This window comes from Cyanistes caeruleus, chromosome 1, assembly GCF_971803275.1.
Source record: "Cyanistes caeruleus chromosome 1, bCyaCae1.hap1.1, whole genome shotgun sequence".
In the NCBI taxonomy this organism is placed as follows: Eukaryota; Metazoa; Chordata; class Aves; order Passeriformes; family Paridae; genus Cyanistes; species Cyanistes caeruleus.
Genome location: NC_141701.1, coordinates 146,356,966 through 146,375,212, shown reverse-complemented (window position 1 = coordinate 146,375,212; position 18,247 = coordinate 146,356,966). Strand labels below are relative to the sequence as shown.

General features: G+C 43.7%; 1 protein-coding gene and 1 long non-coding RNA gene across 2 annotated transcripts in view; one reads left to right on the top strand and one right to left on the bottom strand.

Annotated features, from left to right (window-relative positions):
- Window positions 1-18,247, top strand: part of ACTR3B (actin related protein 3B) — a 102,634-nt gene that overhangs the window by 8,753 nt on the left and 75,634 nt on the right. The window lies entirely within an intron of this gene.
- LOC147656010 (uncharacterized) lies at window positions 12,317-16,308 on the bottom strand. Its single transcript, XR_015279852.1, has 4 exons — window positions 16,073-16,308; window positions 15,955-16,026; window positions 15,760-15,851; window positions 12,317-15,598 (listed from the first exon to the last, which is right to left on the bottom strand). It is a non-coding gene; the product is annotated as an uncharacterized LOC147656010 (long non-coding RNA).

The window sequence follows — 18,247 nt, the reverse complement described above, 5'->3', positions numbered from 1 at the left end:
TGGCACTCCTGGAGGATCAGCCAGCCCTGGGCCTGGAGGATCTACCAGTACCTAGGGATGCCCAGCCTGCAGCCACATCTTTGGCTTCCTCACACTTCTGCCTGTCTGCCATGGGAGCCCAGCAGGAGCCAAAGTTCATGTCCAGCACCTTTGTACCACAGGGGTTTTACCCTGACACTTTTCAGCATCCCCCCAGGCTGTCTTTCTGATTTATCCCAGTGCCCAGACACAATCCCCCCTTTTTTGCTGGCCGCCACACTTCAGTAAAATCCGTGCTTTGGATCCAGTAGTGCAGGGGGGAAGGCTCTCCCAGTGGCAGCCCTAATCCAGGTGGGTGAGGACAGAGCTGTTTGGAAAGCAGGGCTGTGCTGTGCCCAGCACTGATATGTTCATTTGAAGCAGCCTTCAGTGTCTCCAGGCTTTCACAGTATTTGGGTGGGTGAGTAAAATGTGATCAGTTTCTCATTACCATGTCAATTCAGTGCAAAGATTTTGTGTGGGGACTGCAGTATTGACAGGACAAGCTTGCAAGGCTGTGTGAAGCTGGGATATTTTCCTACCAGAAATTCCTACCAGAATATATATTGTACATGTATTAACACAAGGGGTAATACTTGTGATTCTTAGATTTTTTTTTTTTGTCCTGCCTTCTTAAATCAAAGTAATAAATCTGTATGATCAAAAGAGTTAGAATAATCAATCTCTCCAAATTGATCTGAAAATCCTAATTAAAGGCTAGAGGGAAATTAAACATGAGGGTTTTTGTTCTCTCTACAGCATTGTCAAGTACAGTACAGTTTTCTGTTATGGAACTCCTAGAATTCTTCTGTACAGAGTAAAATCATGCAGCTGAGATACTGTCTCTAAAAACAAGCCACAGCCCTGTGTCTGCTGGGAGGACGTTTCTGTTATCCTGTTCCCTTCTATTTAGGTTCTCATATGGTGTTAATCACCATGGTATCTTACAGCTTTGTAAAAATATAGTGCACCATATGTGATAAATCACTAATATTAAGAATGAAGATGCTGGAGGAAAATACTCTTCCCAAATCTAAAGCAGAAGACGTGCAGTAATGGACATACCCAGAGAAGCAGCCTGAGTGAAAGGAGCATGAATAAAAGAGATGGGGTCAGAATCATTCCTAAGGTGATAATATTTCATCCAGTCACTGCTTGTGAGTGTGAATGGCACTCTCACTCCTTTCTTCCCCAACCTGTGCTACAGCTCACTAAAGCAGAGGGGCTATGTCCAAGTCATCTCTTATTCCCTCCTTTGCACTGCAGACCAGTGCCTGCTTTGTAGTGTTCAGGCTATCAGTCAAAGGAAGATAATTGGCCAAAAAATGCAAAGTAACCTTGTGCATTTGTTGCTAATTAAGTGCACGCATAATTACAATCCAAACATAAAGCAAAAGGATGGACTGTACTTCCATTGGAAAGAATGCACTAGGAGTGGTCATAAATAATCCCCCCAACTGGTAATCTCAGTTACATATTTTCTCATGTTTTTTTCATTTCCCACTTAGTTCCAGCCAGATCTGTTTTCTATTTATATTGTCAAGTGTCAACACATAAATAATTTTCTCTGTTGTATCCCTCACTACTACATTCTTTTTCTTGATAGAATAGCAGAAGTAATTATATTTATAAATGGAATGCCTGTTTTGCCTAAGTACTTCATATAATTCCCTTCTGTAAGAGGGATTTTTATAATTCCTCTAAAAATGTCTTGGCAAGGATCAACCTACCAGTTGGTAGTGTGGATCCAGCCTTTAGGAACAGAACTGGGGATTCTGATCCCTTTGGCCAACAGGCAGGAGGGCACCACAGAAAAAAATGCTCTCATTTGTTTTAGAGAATGATGTTGTTGAATATGTGCAGTTATTAAGTACCCAGAAAGCAAATTCACTGAGAATTGCTTCCCACCTGTGGATTCCTCTGTTCAGCACAGAATTATTTTGGCAACTGAAGAATTCTTCATTGTGGATGGCTGTGGGAAGATATTAATCCTGTTCTTCAAGTAAGATGCATTCACTGATCTACTAGACCTGCTCCACCTCTACTGTTTCATATTGTGAGAGGAAATCAAAGGAATACCAAGTGTTGAATGAGTAATCTCAAGTCATTCTTATCCCCTCTCTGCCTTTTTTTTTTTTCAGCTGCTTTCTGCAGACAAGTTCAGATGTCCCTTTCTCAATAGGAGTAGAGCAGAGGGAGATCTTTTGTGATCTCTGCATTAAGGCAACTTCAGTTTTCCATCTCTGGGCACTCCTTGAGAAAACCTCACTCAAAATCATCATATGGGGATGGCAGATCCCAGCCACAGACAGTTCACAGCTGCCTCCCTGGATGGAAGAGCAAAATGCCTCCTGGAGCTGATCTGCAGTACAGGAGGAGAAAATCAGGATTTTCTTACTGGTTTCTTCTGTGTGTATGTGCATGGGTGTTCTTTCATTATAGTTTCTCCAATATTTGTTCTGATTAAAGATTATTCCAGGGCAGCAGCTACAAAGCAGTGAGCCATCCTGTTCCTACAGATATGGCAAGCTTGCAGAGTGTTGTATTGGAGCATTCAAACCCCATGTCCTGTGTGGTTTGGGAGCTGAAAATGTCTGTGTGGGAGATATGGGTGATGTAAGACATATCCTTGGCCTTGGTGAAAAGACTGCCTGCACCTCTGGAGTCTCACAGGGTTTGAGGCACAACCCTGCAGTGTGGTTAGCATTTCCATGGGTACCTCAGCCAGTGGAGGTTCCAGTACCGAGCTTTCCCTCTTGTATGGTCAGCAGAACCAAACACTCATTGCCCCAGGAGTTCAGCTGCTCCTGGTCCGGTATCTTCAGCACAGATCCGCTCAGACCAGCAGCTTTCATTGCCGCATCGGTGACTTGGCAGCCAGCACACTCATATCTCTGTCCCTGCAGGAAGGGGTCCTGAGCTAGAAAGGCAGGGATGTCACATCCTCAGCCACTGCAGTGACATCCAGGAGGGCTGGGAGCGCCAGTCCCTGGAGAGCCAGGGCTGCCGTGGCCTGCTTTGTGCAGAAGATTTGAGCACGCTGCGTGCTGCACCTCCAACAGCGTCGTTCCAGCAGTGTCAGCTACACAACCCATCAAACTGGGAATGCTCCTGGGTGGTTGGTCCTGGCAGGTCGTGGCTCTGTTCCTGTCCTCTTGGCAAGTCTGATTTAGCTCCTTTACAGCTCTGGCTCCATAAGCTGCAGCCTCTGAAGCACAGAGAAACCCAAGTCCATTTCCCATTCCCCTGTACATTTATTCAGAGGCCTCTCAGAAGTTTTGGACTGTAGTCTTTCCTTTTCCCTGTGTACCCCCTCTAAGGGTTCATGTTTATTTAAGATTTAACTTTATGAGCAGTTTTCTTTCTCTCAGTATACACAGCTCAAATTTGGTCTGTTCCCTCAGCTTTTGCATCCAGCTGGTCTGACTGATTTAATGTCGCTGATTTACCGGTATAATTTAGCTTGTCTGAAGGCAAGCAAGATTGATGTTGGCTGAAATAAAATTCTGAGATGCCTATGGAGTTTTATTGCCCTAGATTTTTTGATTGCTATTTATTCACAAAAGTGGGCAGAACTCTGACTTGAGATTTTTCAGGAATGCCTCCATTATGTCAGAGCTGCTAATTCTTTGAGTCAAGTCATTGTGGTTAGCCAATCTTGTTTTCTGTCTCTGTGGTAAGATTTTACATCCAGAAGGCTAACCTCAATGCTCCCCCACGAAAGCAAGCAGGGATGACAAAGCATTTCCTTCTTTGACCTCTATACTTGAGTTTTGTTGAAAGATGAAATCTATCAAATCAGACCAAATGCCAAATCACCTGCATGAGAATGAACAGGTCAAACCCTTCCCCTGTAGCAATGTGTGGAGCAAAAATATACTGAAACATGTTTTTTAAAGTAATTTCTTTTCTAAATTTTTTTCCAAATTCAGACTATGAACTATGAAATTCTCTCATGCTTTTGAGTTACATATGGTTATGTATCACATCAGAGCAAACTTGAGGTTATTAGGATTTTCAAATTGTGCATACTTGTCTTGAATTTTCTTAGTTTGTGTTGTTTTTGAGGGGAGTAAGTGGAATGTTCTGATTTCATTATAAACCTGCTGGGATAGTGCTGAGCTGGATCCCTTCTGCTGTGACAAAGGACACACTACAGACCCTCAACACCTCCTCTTGATTCCCACAGGGGTTGGTTCTCCTTCCAATTAGCAACATAATCACCCATGAAGTAAAGAACTCAGTCCCACCCAGATGCATCTGGAGCTGGTTTCATGAGTGAAAGTTATACAATATCAGCATTATGTCATATAAAATCTTCTGGCTTGTCACCATGAAATTCACTTGGGCGCTCTGTTTGTACCCCTGGTGCTGTGTAAAGCAGCTGGAGCAAACTGACCCTTTGGACCATGCTTAGCTCCCTACTTTAATTCCCAGGATTATGATGATAGAGCAGGTGTGTTCCCTGTGCTGGAGCTGCCCTGACTGGCCATTCTGCTGCCCTGGCACTCTCAGATCAGTGACAGGTCAGACCAAGTGAGTGAGTGACAAAGGAACCTGCCACTGATAACTCTTTGCATGTGGTTGGAAGTACTGGTGACTGCACAATTCCCTCAAACTGGAGCATTTCAAACAATAAAAGCACGGCTTGGAAACTGCCTCTGATAGTGGACAGCTGACCACTTTGTCACTGTTGCCACTTTGGCATCACAGAAGATTGACCTGAATTCTTGATCTGGCCAGTCTGTTGATCTGTAATCATAGTGATCCGTTAATTATTTGGCATAATTACAGACAATTTATTATAATGAAAGGTTTAACTATACCTACCTTTGTAAGTTTCCATGTTGTTTTTCACTGAGGCAATTTTCAGGCATAAAAAAATCCAGCATGCACTGCCTTAAAACAAGCCATTCCACAAAGATTGTGGAGCTTTACTGGCAAATTCTCCGTACAATATTCTCTGCTCAGGCAGTAAATATCAGAGCCATGAGAAACATCCTGTATTCTTCACACACACACACCCCACAGGGGACTAGAATCCCTCTTGATGCTGTTTTACCCATGCACTCATGACCTGGACTTCCATAATTCCTCTTTGCTGTGATATTAGCACCAGGTGTACCATCAGTACACCTACCTTTTCATGTAATCTCTGATAGAGAGATGCAGTTAGCAAATGGCATCAGGTATTAATGCAGAAGTGACCTTTTAATGTCATGCACAGATACACGAAGAAAGAACTGCCACTGAAAACTTCTGATTAAAGATAAAAGTAGACAGCCTGTAAAAACATTAAGATAAAAAGTAAATCCATTTGCCCTGAGTTTCCCCTGCTATCCCACCTCCTACTCTAAATTGATGTTGTCAGCACTCATGATTTTATCACAAGTCTTGTGATGTTTGATGTTTCACTTACACTCCAGCTACTACAGTTGTGTAATGAGGTTAGAAACTCAGCTTTCCTCTTTCTTTAATTTAAAGTAAGTTTCTAGTCCTAATGGTTAGAGTATAAAGCTTGCAAGTGTGACCCAGGTGCACCCTAACAGCTCAAAAACCAGAAAGCACAGTAAAAGAGCTCCACATTTATCGTTTCACAGACAGGCTTGTGATTTTGAGGGTCAAACTGTAGTTCCTGAACATTTGGAGCTGGCAATAGCAGCTTGGAAAAAAAAGTGCTTGAACAAAGTCCCACACCGTGTTGTATTTTCCAGGGAGGCATAGCAGTCATTATGCCACAGTGATAATTCCCTTTTCAGACATGCACATTTTCCTGTGTAGTTTGTTATGCAGGGCTCAGCCCCAGCCTGGCTGGTCTGGAGGGGATTGTCCTGGTGTGTAACAATTTGCCTGGTGATGGAGGGCTCAAAATGCTCCTTGTGCTGACACAGAGGAGAGGTTTTGCAGCACTCCTTAGTCCCCACAGACTGGTAGGTTTGTCCATAAAAACCTGTAAAACCAGGAATGTTCTGACTTCCAGTCTAGGAAGCTGATCTGCCTTTTGTAAAGCTCCAACCAGGAATACCCCACCCCTGCCAATCCAGCAACGAAGAGGCAAAGAAGCAAACAAATGTAAATATAGAAATACAGTTACATTGAAAACAGCTGGTTTGACTTACAGTGCCCAGAATGTGCCAAGTGCAGGTTTTGATGTAAAGACCAAGAATACTCAGCTGCTGGCTTTGGAAAAACCAAGCCCCCAACAGCAACAACTCAGATTTGAAGGAGACACCATATTTAAATGGAGTTCCAAATTATCAAAGACTTCCCAGTATATCACTAAAAGTATGAATTTTACCAAGAACTGGAGGGTTATCCAAAGCAATGGGCAGAGTCTGAGTGTGGTGTGGGCACATTGGTCAAAACTCCTCTGCAGTCACAGACTGCTGGTGACAAAGGTCCCTCTGTGCTTGCCCTGAATGATGGTGTAATCCATTCTGGAGGTGACAAAATTACAAATAACTGACAAAGCCTAATTGCAAAGAAAAGGTGAAAGTCCATGAGACTCAAATACTACCTGAGTGTACAGAATAACAGTTGAGCTTTTATGTTCCTCAGATATAAAAGGGTGACAAACTAAAATTGTATAACATTTGTATAACTAAAGAAGCTCAACTGATTCTATACTGTCTCTGTTAGTAATTTTGTTCCTGAATTCAGCAGTAATTTCCATGTGGTGATTTCAATGAGACTGACACTTTGCTTCTAAATGCTTCCCCTGTAAAAAGCTGAAGAAAACATTATTAACTCTCGATCCCTTTGATAAGTGTTTCAGAGGGCACACGTATTTCTGTGTATCACAAACCACATTATTTAGGCCTATGGACTTACATTTTTTATCTCTAATTTAAAGGGCTGTGAAAAATCTTTGTCTTCCAAGAGGTATATTCTTCAGCTTTAGGAACTTCTAAATAACTTTAAAAAGGCTATAAAAAACATTGGAAGGGTCTGCATCTTCTTTATCTTAGTTTCTGTGAAGAAGAACTTTATTTTTTATGTTTTTCCAGCTCTGCTTTATATAATTACTTTCAAATACACCCAAATCATCATCCCTGTACTGAAATGAACTGTCTCTTACTCTCACCTAGGCAGGCCTGTGGTGCTAGCATAACAATGTTAAATGTATTTTTGAAATCTAAAATGAGTCAGGTTTAAAAGATTTTCCCACCTGTATTGTCCCTAATTCTATGGCTCTCTGGCAGGAATCCTGTTGCTGAGGCAGGACAATTTAATGCTGGTTGTTTTCTTTTTTTAAATAACAGAAAGTGTGTAAGTTCCTTGTGGCACCTGTGCAGATAAATCTGCATTCGAGCCATTGATATCACTTTGAAACTCCACAACACATGAATTAAAGTGCTGGTATTGCTGTCCTCTGAGTCTGTCTCCTTTTCTGTGTCGCTAAGCATTAATTATTGTGGTCTTGACACTCTGTGCTGCCCTTTTTCTTCTCTTTCCTCCTCCCCAGTCCCCACTGTCACACCCAGTGGCTGGGGAGTCTTTCTATTAAAGCAGTCCTGCTCATCTCCCAATAAAGGGCCATCAGCCAACACATTCTGGGCCTACATTCATCTCATAAATATTGGTACAGGCTTAAATAAATGCAGTCCTTCATTTAATGTACTTGATTTCAATGGAATTACATGGGGAATTAATTTGCCTCTGTTTGTAGTCTGAAAAACAATAAAATAGGGAAATGCTTAGAATCCATGGCTCAGCTTTCCAAGCTGGATGAAGGATGTTTCTGCCCATTAATCAACACAGCAGCAGATTCCTGAGGCTCATGCCTTTTCTATACAAACACATAATATTTTAGGCCTTACTGATACAAGGCCAGAAGGATCTCTAGGTGACAGCTGTGCTGACATCAGCCTGTGGACCTGTCTGTAATGTCATGTATTTCAGTATGTGTCTGTAATTCCCGCTACATTTGGGATATTTCTGTCTTTGCATAATAAAAAGAGTTTTCATTTGTGTAGCACTTTACAAAGAGGTGCCAGCAGCAGCTCCAGGGGTCAATGTGACAAGGTCCAGCAGAGTGTGAGCAGCTGGCCTGGTGTGTGTTGCTGTGTGTAGCGCTTGTTCACTCCCTGTGCCTTGTGACTTGCTCTGTACCCCAGCAAAAAGCTGAATATCAGGATATTCCAGTACAACTGGATGGGAAGTCACACAAGTGAAGGACTTGTGATGAACTTTTCAGTAAAACTTCATACCTATTTTTTATTCCATTTATTCATCTCCCATCTTTTCTGCCTGCATATTATACACTGCTCTGTTTCTTTACCATCTTTCCCCCCGTTGCTCTGTGCCTTTTTCTTCCCAGATGAAACATCCCTCTTTTTTCCATTGACTGCCCTTTGTAGGTTCTCTCCATATAGCTCATAATTTCTTTCCCTCACCTCCCCCAACTCATCCCAGCATCTTGGGCAGGAGTGATTGAAGGCATGGAGTCTGAAAGAGCAAACCAGTCTCTAGAGAGAGAAACACTGCAGATCATTATCTTTCTCACTCGGTTAATGGAGAAACAGAAAATATGTGAAGCCAGCTGATAACATAATAAATGTGTGGATGAAAGTCCTTTTGCTGCAAGAGATATCATAAATATAAGGTACCTACAGGTATTTGATCTGAGCAAAGTCTTCCTTGACTCTCAGTATTTCCATTCTAGGTCCCAGACATCTAGATGATGTCTGTAGGAACACACAGGAAATCCAGATCTGCACTTTAATTAAATCAGTGACATTTTAGTGTGGAAGGTGCAGGAAAGCATTTTTTATCTCTTCCAGAGTGGTCAGCACACAAATTACAATAGTGTTCATGGTTATTGATACCATGATAAAACTGATCTGCCCAAGAGCCTTTTGCTGATTCTTCATGGATCAGTTAGGTCAGTCCTCACAGTGAAAAGTGCTTGAACTGTAGCATTACCATTTCAAATAATTTTCTAACAGCTCTCTGAAAATAGAAGAAAACTAAGAATACAATAGTTGAGACCCCTTATAAAATCCTCCTGGAGGAGTCCAAGGATACTCACCATTGGTCTCAATGGAGCTTTCACACATCCTTGAAAGGAATTAATTAAGCTGGAAAAGCTGGCTAGAAACCAGTCTTCCTATAATGTCTTCCATAATTTGCTCCAAGGGACACATTTATAGTCACTCAGCCTTTTTTATAGATCTTGTGCAAGATGAAGGGCTGGGTCACAATTGCAAGACTTTAATGAATAGATGTTTGTTACATGCCACAACCCAAATAATTTTTCAAGCATCTCAACACTGTGCAGTATTTTCAGTCTGGACTTCCCCAAGGATATGGGACAGAATGATAACTGCAGCCTCTGGAATCGCAGGGAGATAGTGACTGGTTTTGTTCCTTCTTCCACACTGACCCACTGAGGTGCAGAGAGAAAATGCCAGCAACTGAAATTTCTACTCTTGATTTTGTTTCCCACAGATTTGAAGATTTCAGTTACTTCTTTTTATTCATACTAATTTCTCTGTATACAGTCTTATATGGAAACATTACAATAGGAAGGCTCCTCCAATTAACAAAACTTTACTGAAATTTTAAATGTCTATCAGCTACAGCCAGGTCTCAGGATAACATTATGCTTTTTAAAGAGCCCCGAGATCTTCTTCATGAACTCTGTTTAATTTTATAAGAATTGTCTGTTATTTCCATTCCACCAAATGCTGCCATTTTTGAGTGTGAAGCTCACTGGAGTTTCAGAATAGGGTGACCTTTGATTACCAAATACAAATTTAGTCAGAAACTTCTTATCTGAAGGAAGCCCATATTAAGAACTAGCTCCCTTCCAAATTGTCCTTATCTTTCTGGGGAAACAGAGCACATGGAAACTGGACTTTTTTGCTGGACATTTTCCACCTGGCCACAAACACTGGAAATCGTGTTTTAGCATGGTAAAGCAAGCAGGCATTGCACAAAGAAACACTGAATGCATTTGTATATTGCACCAGAACCAGCCTTGAGTCACCATATTGATACACAAAGGATCAGATAATAAACTTTTTATTAGCAGCCAGGAATTTCTTTTGAAAATTATTCTTTTTTTGACGTGCCTACATATGGCCTGAAGGATGCTGGTACTGTTCTCCTTCTATCAAAATAGGATATAATGTGTGACTGTGTTCTAGAAAAGTGTTACCTTTTTTAACAGATTTATAATTTTTTAATGTCAGACCACCACAGAGCTTTCAAGCGATAGCTGCTGGCCAAAACTACATTAGGAAAGTGCACGTTCTGCTCCATTTCCCTCAAGGAAGGGGAGGTAAACATGGGCAATCTGGACTGGGAGGGCCAGAGCAGAGGTAAGGAGGCAGCCAGCTCCCCTGGCTCCTACTGTGCTCTTCCTGGGGCTGCTGCTGGATTCATCCATGGCAGCCTCAAAGAAAGAGAACAGAACCCTTCCTGGAATTAACAATCCCTTGCTTTAGTGCCTGTGTCCATTATTAAGAAAAAAGCTGTCTTACTGCAGAGCAGTAGCTGTGCCTCAGCTTTCCAGGGCAGCTGCTGGGCTCTGTGCAGACAGACAGAGGCTTCTTCTGCCCTGGCCTCCAGCAGCAGTGTTGGCTTGGGCACTGAGCCACGCTTACACAGCCCCGTGGCTCCTGCAAGGGGCTGGCACGGCTCTGCTGGCTCCGAGTAGGGGCAGGGTGAGCTCACATCTGTCTGCACCTGCCTGACAGAGTTAAAAATGGGGGTGGAAAAAGAATCTACGGGAGCACCTCTGAATCCACCTTGCGCTGGCAGCCGGAGCGCTCCAAGCCGGGGGTGCTGGGCTGGATCCTGCAGGAGGGACAGGGAGAGGCTCTGGAGCCTGCTCCTTCCACACTGCCCACAGGAACTCAGCAGGAACAACAGCTCTTGCAGAGCTTCTGCAGGCAGCCCATACACCCATTTCTTCCCGAAATGTCAATACAAAAGTAACAATACAAAATAGCAAAGGAGGGATGTTGTATTCTGCTGGATCCCAGCTACTCTGAGATGTGAAGCACAGTGGGATTTTTTGCCTCCTGATGGGGAGATGGAGGCAATATTTGTGGTGGGGGGGAAACAATATTTAATGGTGAATTAGCACTGCTGGCAGACATACCTGGAAAACAGGGCTGGTGGAAGCTGTTCTTTTCATCTGCAAGGGAAAGCAGTGCACTTTAAAACTCAGTGCATTTTGAAATACTTATAAAATCCGTGCAGCACAATCTGAAACCATTATTAACCAGTTAGTCACGGTGCTGTTAATTGCAAGTCACCTCAGACCAGGGAGGCTGGGTAAGGAACTGAGCTCAGGAAAAACGACCACCTACTTCAGGCCCCTATTAGTCACTGCTGAAATTAAGTGACAACTCCAGCAGGATGAGCCAGGTCACCTTGGTTGGATATTTGGGCTTCACATGCAGAGAGCAAGTCAGAAAGCCAGTCTGCTTCCCTAGGGAAAGGAGGTTTGGGAGAAATGTAGATAGTCCTAAATGCTGTGTTTGCCTTCACTTTTCCCCCTCACCTCCCCAAACTCCCAGCCCTCCTCTCAGGAGGAGGAGGAACCCTCTCATCAGGGCTGCCCTGGATGCCTTTGGAATATTTGCCTTGGAGGAACGCCTGTTGGGCACTGAACTGACCTGGGCTCACTCTCTATTAAGAAACAGTCAGTGGTGCTGGGCTGAGCAGAGCCTGTAGTGCCCTTTTCCTGCTTCCTCTGGGTGCCCAAACAGCTGTGAAAGAGATGGGCAGATTTCACCTCATCTCTGTGTTTCTGTTAGCACTTGTCAGTGTTTTCTGAGAGTGCCCTTCCAGTGATCTTTTAAGTTCTGTGTAGGATCTGGCCTAAATCTGGGTTGCAGAGGGGTTTAGGTGGGAGACTGACCAGGGCCCGTCAGACATGATGGTGGTTAGGCAGTGCTGTCTTTGGCACTTCTGGAACTAAGGTCTCTAAATTCTGTCCAAATTTAGAGGTTAAGGAGTAGGGATAAACTCTGAGGATCCTTCTAAAAAAGCACTCGGTATATAAATTGCTCCTGCCCACAGACAGCCGCATTGTTTGGGTCTGTGGCAGAAGGAAGCGGGGTCAGGTGTTTCTTTTGTGCTCAGTGAAATGATATCTGTGAGCCCGAGGAGCTGGAAGGGATATCTGAGGTCACCGAGTTCAGCCCTTCACTACTGCAGACAAACATGATGTAATCCCTTTCATTGCATGGGCAAACTTCCATTCTAAAAGTAGTTTTGCTTGCTTTCCTTTTTTCCCTCCCCTTGTTTTGCTCTCCTGTCCTGCAGTGAAGTTATGCCCAACTTTTCGTTTTTGAGCTTGTGTTAATTCCCAGCTAGTTTTCCTGTTATACACTTATGTCTAGCCCTTGTCTCCACATTTTTGGTATTTCTGGTGAGTGGAAATGGAAGATGATGAAATCCACAGGAAGAGAGTTCAGCATCTCTATTTGTGCTTGTTAACTACTCAGCCCACTAGTGCTTGATTAGACAATTTTGAGATACAGGCAAATGATAATTACATTGGTCACAGTACATTTAACTGAGTATCTGAAGTGTCCATTAAAAAGAAAACCCTTCTAGAACAAGAACTTTTATTTTATTAAACGATTTAGAATTTAGTCATGTGGCTCTTGAAGATACTTATAACTGAATTATAAAGTAGTTTATTTCACTTAGTGTCACTTTACATTTTACCAGTTGGAAGATCTGCAAAGTGTTTCACAAGGCAGAGATAAGTCCCCTGGAACCTTCTGATTCCATCTGAAAAACCTGGGCTCCTTTGCTCTCCCTTTGTCTTAGCACATTCCAGCTACCAGCAATGTCCCAGTCAGCCAGACCCCCCAACAGCAATCTGGCATCTCTTTGCTCTTCATCTCTGTCACACTGGACTTGGGAGATGGTTTGGAGCCAGTTTTGCAATGGAGGTAGAACAGAAAAGCAAAGGCTTGAGAGCAAAGTGATGAGGGTAGAAAAATGTTCTCTAAGTGTGTGCAGGTGACTGTGGTTAAAAGGAAGTGTGAACATTTGCTGGCTTGCCTAGCACAACAGAACACTGCAAGCCACCATCCCTTGCGATACATTCAAGGCAATTTTATTCTGAATTTCTTTCCAAGTAAAATTTTAAACTTGTTTTCTGATCAGTTTAACACATTGGTCCCTGGGACATTCTGCTCAATGCCTGGAGAGCTGCTTCTTCCTCCCATCCGTGCTCAAAGCTTGGCTCTCCCCATCAGCTACAAAATAAAAGAACTTGGATGGGTCTAATCAGCACGATGGATATTGATTCACAATAACACAGGACCAGTTGGAATTTGTATCCATCAGCACCATCAGCATGTTCTGGTTCACAGTCACATGAAGCCAGTTTGAATTTATATATATGCATCATCAGCACTGCATGTTCACACAGAGCCAATTTGCAAATACATCTATAACCCGAAGTGCACATGGCCACTTGGATGTCTTGACTCCATTTGGATATCCCAACTCCATTTGGATGTCTCAACTCATAGTTTTTACAGAATGATCTCCTCTTTAGGGCAGTTCCTTGAGTGGCTACACAGGTACACACAGACCTAGGTGCACCAACTACCTCTAAGACCATTTTCCCTCTCTGAGGTTTGGCTGCCAGTGCTCCAGGCCAGCCCAGATGTGCTGTGGCTGCAACCTGGGAACAGGCTGCTGGGAAAAGACCGTGTGGGAAGAGCTGGGAGAAGTCCCACTGGCAGCTCTTCTCTCCAGCTCTCACAAGTCTATGGCGGAGTGATGCTGCAGCTACATCTGAGCCTGGCCTCATCCTTCACTGACCCTCACCTTGATTGATGTTGGAGCAGCCTCATCCCACATTCATGGTGCTCCCTGACCCTGTGCACAGTATGGTTCATGTGCCTGAAGCCCAGAGAAGTGCTCCCTTTGGCTTTTTTGGGGCAGGGAAGGCACAGGCACATCTCCCTTGAATTCAGGATGAGCAGTACTGGGCCCTGTTCCTGAGCAGGCACCTGAGTGCTGCGGTCATGTATCTTTCTATAAATAATTACTTCACTTCATCACTTGCAGCTTCTTTTCATCCCCTCCTTTCCCTCAGACCGATGACTGTTTTGGGATGGAAGGCTTTTTTCCTCTCTAGCTGGACCAAGGCCATTCAATGGAGTGAGCAGCAGGAGGTACTGAAAGAGAGATACTGTTAGCACTGTTTCCACATGCCCAAAGACTGATCTTTATGCAGCTGAGACTACAAGGGATATCCCTTAAAATAAAGGCCAGCTTATTACCCATCTTCTCCAACTCCTGTGGAACTAAATATCCTGAAGTTGAGAGAAGCTGCTGCACAAAGCGTCTTTATAGCTCTCAGTGTGCCTTCTTTGCTGGCTCCAGCTGCCCCTACACTCTGTTTTTCCTCAGTCTTTTCTTCAATATTTTTTCCAGTTGACTTAGTTATTACAGTACATGGACCAGACTGAGGAAAATACACTGAAGGTTGGAGCTGGCAGAGCAGGGAGAGCTGCGAGGGAAGTGCTTTTGCCATCCCATGACATCATCCGTGCGTTAATTGGTCGCATTCCCGCGGATGGGAGGCACTGGCCGGTGTCCTTGGGCTCACTTCCGTGATACAGAACAGAGACACTGCCTGTCTCCTGCCAGCCTCTTTCATTGCCAGCCTTCTGGCAAAGCTTAGGACATTTATAAATACAGTACAGTACTTTATTTAGCCTCTAGTGAGAAAAAGTCACTTCACAGCTCCAGTTTAGGCACAAGGCACTAACAAGCAGATTAGAAAAAAATATATCCTTTACATAAAAACATTTCAAATGAATACATGAAAGTTGATTTGTATTCCAGATGACCTCGCAAACCAGGATATTGAGCTGTGCCTTTTATCTCCAGAGAAATGGGTTCAAATCCTGATTAGCCCATAGAGGAAATTCCATTTAATGGTATAATTTTGGTGGGCTGAAAAGCTGTTCCCTGCCTAGAACCACCATCTATTATGGCATGATTGGCAGTCTGTGTTCAAGACAGAACAAGAACTTCACCTCATCTCTACTCCTATTACTTCAGCCTGCCATGAGCTTGCAGTACCCAACCCTCAGCTCCCACAGAGCCTGAGAAAAGGGGATTTGTGGCATGAACAGAGTCCCCACAGCTGTGTCTGGGCAGGGCAGAGCCTGCCTGCGGCTACTGGGGGCCGTGGTGGGGCCAGGAGAATGAAGAGGTGGCACAGGGGAGCCTGAGAAAACAAGGAAGCTGTTGGAGGGAAGTTTCAATGGACAAAGATGGAAAGTAGGCGAGAAGAGGAAAAAAAGGAACGAGGATGGACAGGGAAAGGATGCATGGATAAGCAAAGGGAGGGATGAAGGTATGCCAGGAGCTGAAGGCAATAAAGCAGAATGGGTGTAACTCTGTCTAAACAGCAGAAGGAACAGTCAGCTGTGGGAGGGAGTCCCACAAGGTCATGATGTCTGAATGTTCTCACTGTGGCTGGTGGTCCTGGTGTAGAAATGCCCTTAGACCTCACAGGATTGTTGTTTTCCCAAATCTTCATTCTTCAGAGCACAAAACACTGTTTTGGAGGGGAGCAGCAAATCTGCAAGACAGATCATCAGCCAGCTCAGGCTTCTGTCATATCTTTGCAGAAGCCACAGATTAAGCAAAGAAAGGCTCATCTTCAGTCTGATCAGTGCAGTATTTCCATATTGTCTGGCTGTATTTCTCCCGTCAGTGGGAAAAGCCCATATGGGGTCCTACCAGGTGTTCTCTGTAGGCAGAGTAAGTGCAGGGAAGCAACAGGAATTTTCACTGTGACACTGGTGAGCCTTGTGAGCCTGTTCAGTGAAGGCCTGTGAGCAGACACAAAACTTTGTCAGTCTGAGGTGGTGCAGGAGTGGATAAGGACGGCTATGAAAGTATTGCTGCCACACTAGGACAGCTTTACAGCTAGACCTCAATGTTCTCCTCTCTGTCCTTTTCATAACCAGCTTGGGTGTGAGAACAAGGGATGTGCTCACAAGAGACCTGTTTGGGGTGGTCTTAGGATAACAAAGTCTGAGTTTAGAAGGGCATTGATAATGAGGAAAAATGTTATAAAGTCAGCCTGATGATGAAGTGCAAGCCACCATACTCTGGGAGGAGAAATACAAAAAGAGGATTTCCCAGCTGGGCAACAGCATCAGGAGGGACTGAGGGTGCAGAGGGGACAAAAGGCTGAGGGTAAGGACAATATCATGTTTCCTTTCCTGGCTGTATTTCCTCCAGCTGTAAAAGCTGCTGTCTATTACCCTGTTGCTCATCATCCCCTCCCACCTCAGGTTTCAGCTTTTTCATACCTGTTTATCCTCAGCCTCACCTGGGCCTGTTGAACTGGTGATCAGGGAAGCCCTGTTATTTGAATTATTGCCTGTAACCTGGACCATTCACCCAGATTGTGTTTGGAGCAATCCCCCGGCAGTTATGCTGCTGACCTGGGAGGGGGAGAGCCTGCAGCTGAGGGGTGGTGATAAGCAGCTGGAGTGGGTGAAAAGAAATAAACTTTTCACCCAGCTCAGCTGCAGGCAGAACAGGATGTGAGACTGCAACCTAAGACATAGGAGATAATTATTCTACTCTGCCTGGCACCGGTGAGGCCTCAGCTGGAATAGAATGTCCAGTTTTGGGTACTGTGCTGTAAAGAAAAATGTAGACAAACTGGACAGAGTCCAGGAGAGAGACATTAGAAATATCAGAGGCATAGAAGGAACAACCTAGGAGGAAATGTTGAAAGGATTGTTTGTTTAGTCTGGGAACAGCAGAGTCTAAAGAAGATCTGTGATAAAAATCTTGCAATATGTTAAAGTTTATTGTAAGGAGGATGGTGATAAATCTTTCCCCATGCTTGCTGAGGGATAGGGAAAGAAGGAACCAGTTTTATTTGCAGGTAATAAAATTTAGGTTTGACATTAGGAAAAACTTTCTAGATAAGGGGGTGATACAGTAAAGCCAGGCAGGGAGTGCATGGATCTTGTTAAAATTCAGAAGGGTGTTTTGTTTTAATAACGAGCATCGAAAGAATAAAGATGTTTCTTGTTTAAATAACTCTTCTGGGCTGACGCCTGGGACTGGGTTTCCACATGCTGAGAGTCCAACCGTGTGGATGCACTTGCAAGGAACAGCTCTTGGCCTGCAAGCTCCAGGGCAGACATTCTTCTTCATGAGCAGCATATACAAACCCCAGCAGCTTGGGACTGATCTCTTTTTCTACGTATTCCTGCAATGCAAATAAGCCATCATGGAATACAAGGATCTGTATAAAATTTTACAAATGCAGGAATAGCCTTTCTCTTACGATCCCATTTCTGGCCCCACTGTATTTCTTCCTTGCAGGTTCGTATGCTATATATCTCTAATCCCTTGTTTGCAGATTTGGTATGTGTGCACAGCCAGAGATACATCCCTGATTGCTGTTAATCTTTTGAGTGTTTTTACGTTATACAGCATATGTCCAGGGAAAGTTCTATCTTGTGCTTTAATGATACTCCCTGATCCTCCAGCGACACTCCTGGAAACAGAAAATCACACCATCATGTTTCCATCCCAGCGAGTTCTCAGGCTGTGAATTGAAAGAATCTCTGAATATTTTCAGAAGTTCAGTCTGATGTGTTTGCAAACCTAGGAAAGAAGTGGAAGGTTGGTCTAGAGGCTGGGTGTGGAGAAAGTCCGCACACAAAAGTCCCACACTGCAGTTTTGGACTTGCCTATGACCTCGCAGGGTTCAAAATCAATGGCTAGAGCTGGTCAGAATTTTTTTTTGAGGCTTACAATAGAATGTGTTTTTCTCATGAGGTAAACTCTACAAGAGAGTAAATATATTTGCTGTTTTAAGGGTGGTGAGGCTCTGGAGCAGGTCACCTAAAGAAGCTGTTGATGCCCCATTCCTGGAACTGTTCATGGCCAGGCTGGATGAGGCTTGGAGCACCTGGAAGGTGTCTCTGCCCCATGGCAGGGGACTTGGAATGAAGTGATCTTTCAGGTACATCCCAATTCAAACCTTTCTATGATTCTGTGATTCTTACATTAATTGATTTGGATTTTAAGTGTAACTTCAGGAATGAGTGTTCTGGATTTTCTGCTGCAGGGTTTTACTTTTTTAGTTTTAGCTTTTGGTTTTAGTTTTTAGTTGCAAAATCTATCAGACGTGTTTTACTTTAAATTCCCAGTATATGTGCTTAACTTTCATTGCACCTTGAGGTGATTTATCTGT